Raw genomic sequence first — 6,000 nt, 5'->3', positions numbered from 1 at the left:
TCCTTGGATTTTTCATCTCTATATGTACTCATTCCTTTAACAAGCTCATCCATTATCATTATCATGACTTTAAATGCATACTGATGCACTGATGCATCAGTGCACTGATGACTTCCCCATTGACTTCCCAGTATCTACACTGACGACATCTCTAGCCTGACTGCTTTTCTAAATTTGTATATTCCAACTTTCATCTTAACTTCTCCTCCACTTGGATGCTACTGGACATCTCAAATTTGATAAAAACTCATGTTTCTCCCCAAGTTTCTGCTCCTTCAGTCTTTTTCATCTTAGTAAATGGCAAATCCATCCTAACCATTTGCTTATGCCAAAAACCTAGGACATACCCTTCTTTCACATCCTAAGCCAATCTTGGTGGTTCCGCCTTAGAAACATCTCCAGAAGTTTGGCTCTTCTCATCATCACCACCACCCTGGTCCAAGTCACCATCATCTCCCCTGGATATTGTTAGAGTCTCATAACTGGTCTCTGCTTCCACCTTTGTCCCCTTTAGCTTATTGTCCATATTGCAGCCAGTGTGATACTTCTAAAGTAAAATTCCAGTTGTGTCACACCCCTGTTCAAAATCCTATAATGATTCCCCATATCACCAGAGAAAAATCCACAGTCCCTAACATGACTCAAAAGGGCCTATATGAATTGGCCCCATTATTTTCTCTCTAATCTCATCTCTTACCACTCTTCCTCTCACACACTCTGTTCCAGTCACACCGGCCTTGCTATACCTGGAGGTTACTAGGTACACCTCTACCTTGGGGCCTTTGCATATCCCCCAGATACCTCACATAGCCTTCTCCCTCACTTTCTTTGAGTCTCAAACTTCATCTTATCAGACAGACCTTTCCTAGCCATCCCATCCATATAAAATAACACCTTCCTCCATTAATCTTTCACCATCTGCTTTGCTTTATTTTTTTATAGCACTTATCATCTCAGATATTATTTATTTATCTAAAGGCAGAACTGCTCTAAGATTGGTTAACTCAGTGTCTCAGAATGGCTTAATGATAAGTCTCTGGCCTCCTTACCATGTTGGTTTCTGTCCTCAGGTTTGTTCCCTCATGATTGATTGTAACTATTCTAGGAATCTCATCCTCACACGTTCAAAGACAGAACTAATGGGGCCCTTACCTTTTGAACACCCTTTTAAAGATCAAGATACACCTTTCCTATGTATCTCTAGAAAACTTACCCTCATGTCCTTTTGGCCAGAATTGTTTCACATGCACATTTCTAAACCAATCACAAGCAAGAGAAAAGGAACTGCCATATTTGATGTAAACTAATCTTGACTCACTCCAAGATCTGATGTAAACTAATCCTAGTTCCTGGGATTTGGAGGGACTTAGCATTCTCTAAAGAACTTGACCACTCAGTCTCCCAAGGCATTAGAAATAAAAGCAAAAATAAACAAATGGGACCTAATCAAATTTATAAGCATTTGCACAGCAAAGGAAACTGTAAACAAAACAAGAAAACAGTCTATGGACTGGGAGACAAACATAGCTAATTATTAGAGAAATGCAAAACTACAGTGAGGTACCACCTTACACTGATCAGAATGACCATCATTAAAAAGTCTACAAATAACAAGGGCTGGAGAGGGTGTGGAGAAAAGGGAACCCTCCTACAGTGCTGGAGGAAATGTAAATTGGTGCAGCCGCTGTGGAGAACAGTATGGAGGTTCCTCAAAAAACTAAAAATAGAATTGACATATGATCCAGCAATCCCACTCCTGGGCATATATCCAGACAAAACTATAATTTGAAAAGATACATGAACCCTATGTTCATAATTGAACATAGTACTATTTACAATAGCCAAGACATGGGAGCATTGTAAATGTTCATCGACAGATAAATGCATAAAGAAGATGTGGTATATATATAAAATGGAATACTACTCAGCCATAAAAAAGAACGAAATAATGTCATTTGCAGCAACATGGATGGACCTAGAGATGATCATACCAAGTGAAGTAAGTCAGAAAGAGAAAGACAAATACCATATGATATCACTTATATGTGGAATCTAAAATATGACACAAATGAACTTATTTATGAAACAGAAACAGATTCACGGACATACAAAACAAACTTATGGTCACCAAAGGGAAAAGGGGGTGGGGGAGGGATAAATTAGGAGTTTGAGATTAGCAGATACAAACTAATATATATATATAATAGACAAACAACAAGATCCTACTGTATAGCACCGGGAACTATACTCAATATCCTGGAGTAAACCATAATGGAAAAGAATATATAATATACACACACACACACACACACATATATGTATAACTGAATCACTTTGCTGTACACCAGAAACTAACACAACATTGTAAATCAACTATACTTCAATTTAAAAAAAAAGACTGAAAGAATACATTAAAAAAAAGTACTTGACCATTTTTATACTCAAAAGTATTTGACCACTTTTTTCTATTAGCAAAAAAGAAGTAGAGACAACGGCTGTCGGGTGGACGTCTTAATAGTGTTTTCCACCCTTGTGATCCACCGAAACTCCCGTTTTCTTGGCCATCTCTTATAAGGTTGTGCTCCCACATTTCTAGGCAGCTGACCATTTGACTCAAGGCAGTTCCCCCCATTTGTCTCTGTTGTATTTAATTGTATTCACTTACAGGATGTTTATCTATTATCTGTTGCTGAATAGCTAACAACCTTGAAACTTAGTGGCATAGAACAACTGTTTTTTTGCTCTCAGTTCTGCAGAATTTGAGCTGGACTTATCTGAAGGACCCTTTGCTGGTGTCACCTAGGCTTATTCAAGTGGCTGTAATCGTTGGTGGGCAGCTAGGGGCTGGGTCTCTCTCTCCACGTGATCTTTCATTTTTAAGGAGACTAGATCAGCTTCTTCACATGGTAATCAACAGTGCACCAAAAGGGCAAGCTCCAGTGTGCAAATACTTACCAAGTTTCTGATCGTGTCACATTTGCTGATGTCCCATTGAGCAGGGCAAGTCACATGGCCAAACCCAGAGTTTTTGTGAGAGGACACTATTCAAGAGTATGGATACCAGGAGGTTTGGTTCATTGGGGATGATGATGTAACAGTTTAGCACAGGAGATGAACCACTGAAGAGAAAAGAAACATCACTGGAGGAATTGTGAAAATCCAAGAGCCATACTTTTGGGTCTGCTATACCACTTCTCTCAGCTCTGACTGAGTGAAATGAGAGGGCCAAGTCTGCAGAATAAAACTTTTGCTATGTATGCTTTATTATATATTTTTAAATTAATACGATTTAATTATCTAAAACTGAATTCAAATATGGATGAAGGCAATAGAATCAGGGACAGGATAAAAATGAAGCATCTTCCTAGATATTTTACATGTACAAAAGCAACCAAGCTTTGTCCTAATTTATTCTCTGTCTATTCGTTTTATTTTACCCAGAATCATTGGGTTGTGAAAACGAAAGTCAAGTCATTATTAAAACAAGAACCAGAAAGTTGTCTTCAATTTGTCAACTTCATTAATAACCTGGCTACATTTCCTGAAAAGACATGTCCTTTCTGCTCTGGTATAATTATGAGGGAGTAAGTAGCTTCTGATTGCTGTTCTTTTGTTAAACCACTCTTTTTGTGGCCACTGAAATGTCTAAGTCACCATAGAAGAGAAAAATATTTGCTGAATTATATTTTCCTTATGAAGTACTAAATCCAGATGCTGTCTTGGCAGAATCCATCTCTCCCCATGTTTTCAGTCCTGGTAATCAGCACATCATTTCATCTGTCTCTGTTGTTCAAATGTAAAGAATTCTTTCTAACAGCATTTCTCTCTCCATCCCTCCCTCCCTTCTCTTCCTTTTCCTTTCTCCTGCCCCTTTATCATCTACTTCTCTCTCCTAGTTTCTCTTTGTTATTATTCCTCTCTCTCAAATCAACTCAATTCTTCACATGATTTAAAGTGAAGCAGCTGAAATTAAATAAAGTCCTCTGTTGTCACCATCAGTGGTAAATTATACTGTTATGTCCTTTGGGTTGATCTTGGAAACCAGTAAGAGTATCTCCTTCATTGTTCATTGATGGGAACCTGTTTTTACGTCCTGCACTTAACACAGTTTTGCATTTGTTGCTTTTCCCTGAGAAGCCTAAAATTTGTCACACAACTGTTTGATGTTAGGAATAAATAAGTAAAATTTGAAAAATAAGAAACCGAGGAAGATAGATGCTGTGCAAATAGTCAGATGTCTTTTATTAAACAGCTACTAAAATATATTTAAACTTTGGCTCAGCTGACAATGTGCATAATTTATACCACAGACCACAAATCCATGAATGCATGGCAGTGTGGTACTGGATTCAAAGGATGTCTTAATTTAAAACTATTAAGTGGCAGTTTTCAGGAGAATGGTTCCTGTTTTAAAATAATTCGAAGTTTTGTTTTTATTGTCCAGGTATTTTGAGTAAAATAAAATCAATGGTGTTTCAGTTTAAAAGGTTTATTTATTTATATATCTCTTGAATATAAAAATTGAGCCAGGGGCTTCCCTGGTGGCGCAGTGGTTGAGAATCTGCCTGCTAATGCAGGGGACATGGGTTCGAGCCCTGGTCTGGGAGGATCCCACATGCCGCGGAGCAACTAAGCCCGTGAGCCACAACTACTGAGCCTGTGCATCTGGAGCCTGTGCTCGCAACAAGAGAGGCCGCGATAGTGAGAGGCCTGCGCACCGTGATGAAGAGTGGCCCCCACTTGCCACAACTAGAGAAAGCCCTCGCACAGAAACAAAGACCCAACACAGCAAAAATAAATAAATAAATTTTAAAAAGGCAGTCCCTCTGCAAAAAAAAAATTGACCCAAATTACAAGTAAATCTAAAAAGGCAATTCATTGATAACACACACACACACACACACACACACACACACACACACACAGCCAAAACCCCAAAGGAGACAAACCAACATCTTCCAGTTGTCCGTAGTACCACTGAGGAATTGCTTTCAGCTGTGAGTAATAAGACCCTCTTTCCTTCTCCTCCTCCTCCACACACATCCAAAGTAATGGTTTAAAGACATCAGTGTTAATTTTCACCTAAATGAAGTCCAGACATAGGTAATCCAGGTTTGGTGTGGTGGTTCCATTAAGTCATCTGGGATCCTGCTTCTTCTATGTTTTGTTTGGGCTCGCTCAGCACATGGCTTCCATACACAAGGTCATTTCATAAACAAGAATGGCTGCTGTAGTGCCAGCCATTGCATCTGCATTCAGGCATGAGGAAAGGAAAAAGGGGGCTGAGTTGTCTTCTTAGTCTCAGATAACACTCTGCTTACATCACATTAACCAGAACTTTACATAACCACATCTAGCTACAAAGAGGCTGGGACACACAGCCTTTGTGCCACAGCACTGTAACCAGCTGGAATGTAATGTAATCAGAGTTCTCTTAGAAGATGGGGAGAATGAATACTTGGGAGACAAATAGAAGACTTTGCTACAATGAATAAGGCAATGTAGTGAAATTGCATATTATTATTATTACCATTATTTTTTCTACGAGAAACTGTGACCAGGAATATCCTACTTTGTGGCTCCATCCTTTCCCTGTTTGTAAGTCAAAACTCACTTTCTCAGCCTTCTTTTTGCATCTAGGGCATAGCAATGCAGCTTAGAATCTATAGGGCATAGCAATGCAGCTTAGAATCTAAGTCAGACACCACCACCCAGGACTTTAATTTGGAAGTAAATAATGTGTAAAAGCCAATGCCTATGTGGAATCCATTTGTGAGGGTAGCAGCAGAGAGCACACTTCCTGAGGCAGCGGTGGCAGAGGTTCACACCAAGAGCTGACAGCACAGTTTGTGGGGCCTGTGTCCTGTGTATGGGCTGTTGTATCTCCAATGGAGCCATCCAGTGGCCTAATTTGGGTAGTTTTCCTGGGGAAGTAGCCTCCAAGCTAGACTTCTGGTATTGCTTAGAAATGAAACCACCACATATCCTTTTCTGCTTCAA

This window comes from Pseudorca crassidens, chromosome 13 (assembly GCF_039906515.1).
Source record: "Pseudorca crassidens isolate mPseCra1 chromosome 13, mPseCra1.hap1, whole genome shotgun sequence".
Taxonomy (NCBI): domain Eukaryota; kingdom Metazoa; phylum Chordata; class Mammalia; order Artiodactyla; family Delphinidae; genus Pseudorca; species Pseudorca crassidens.
The sequence above is the reverse complement of the archived record's forward strand: the minus strand, read 5'-3'. Positions refer to the sequence as shown.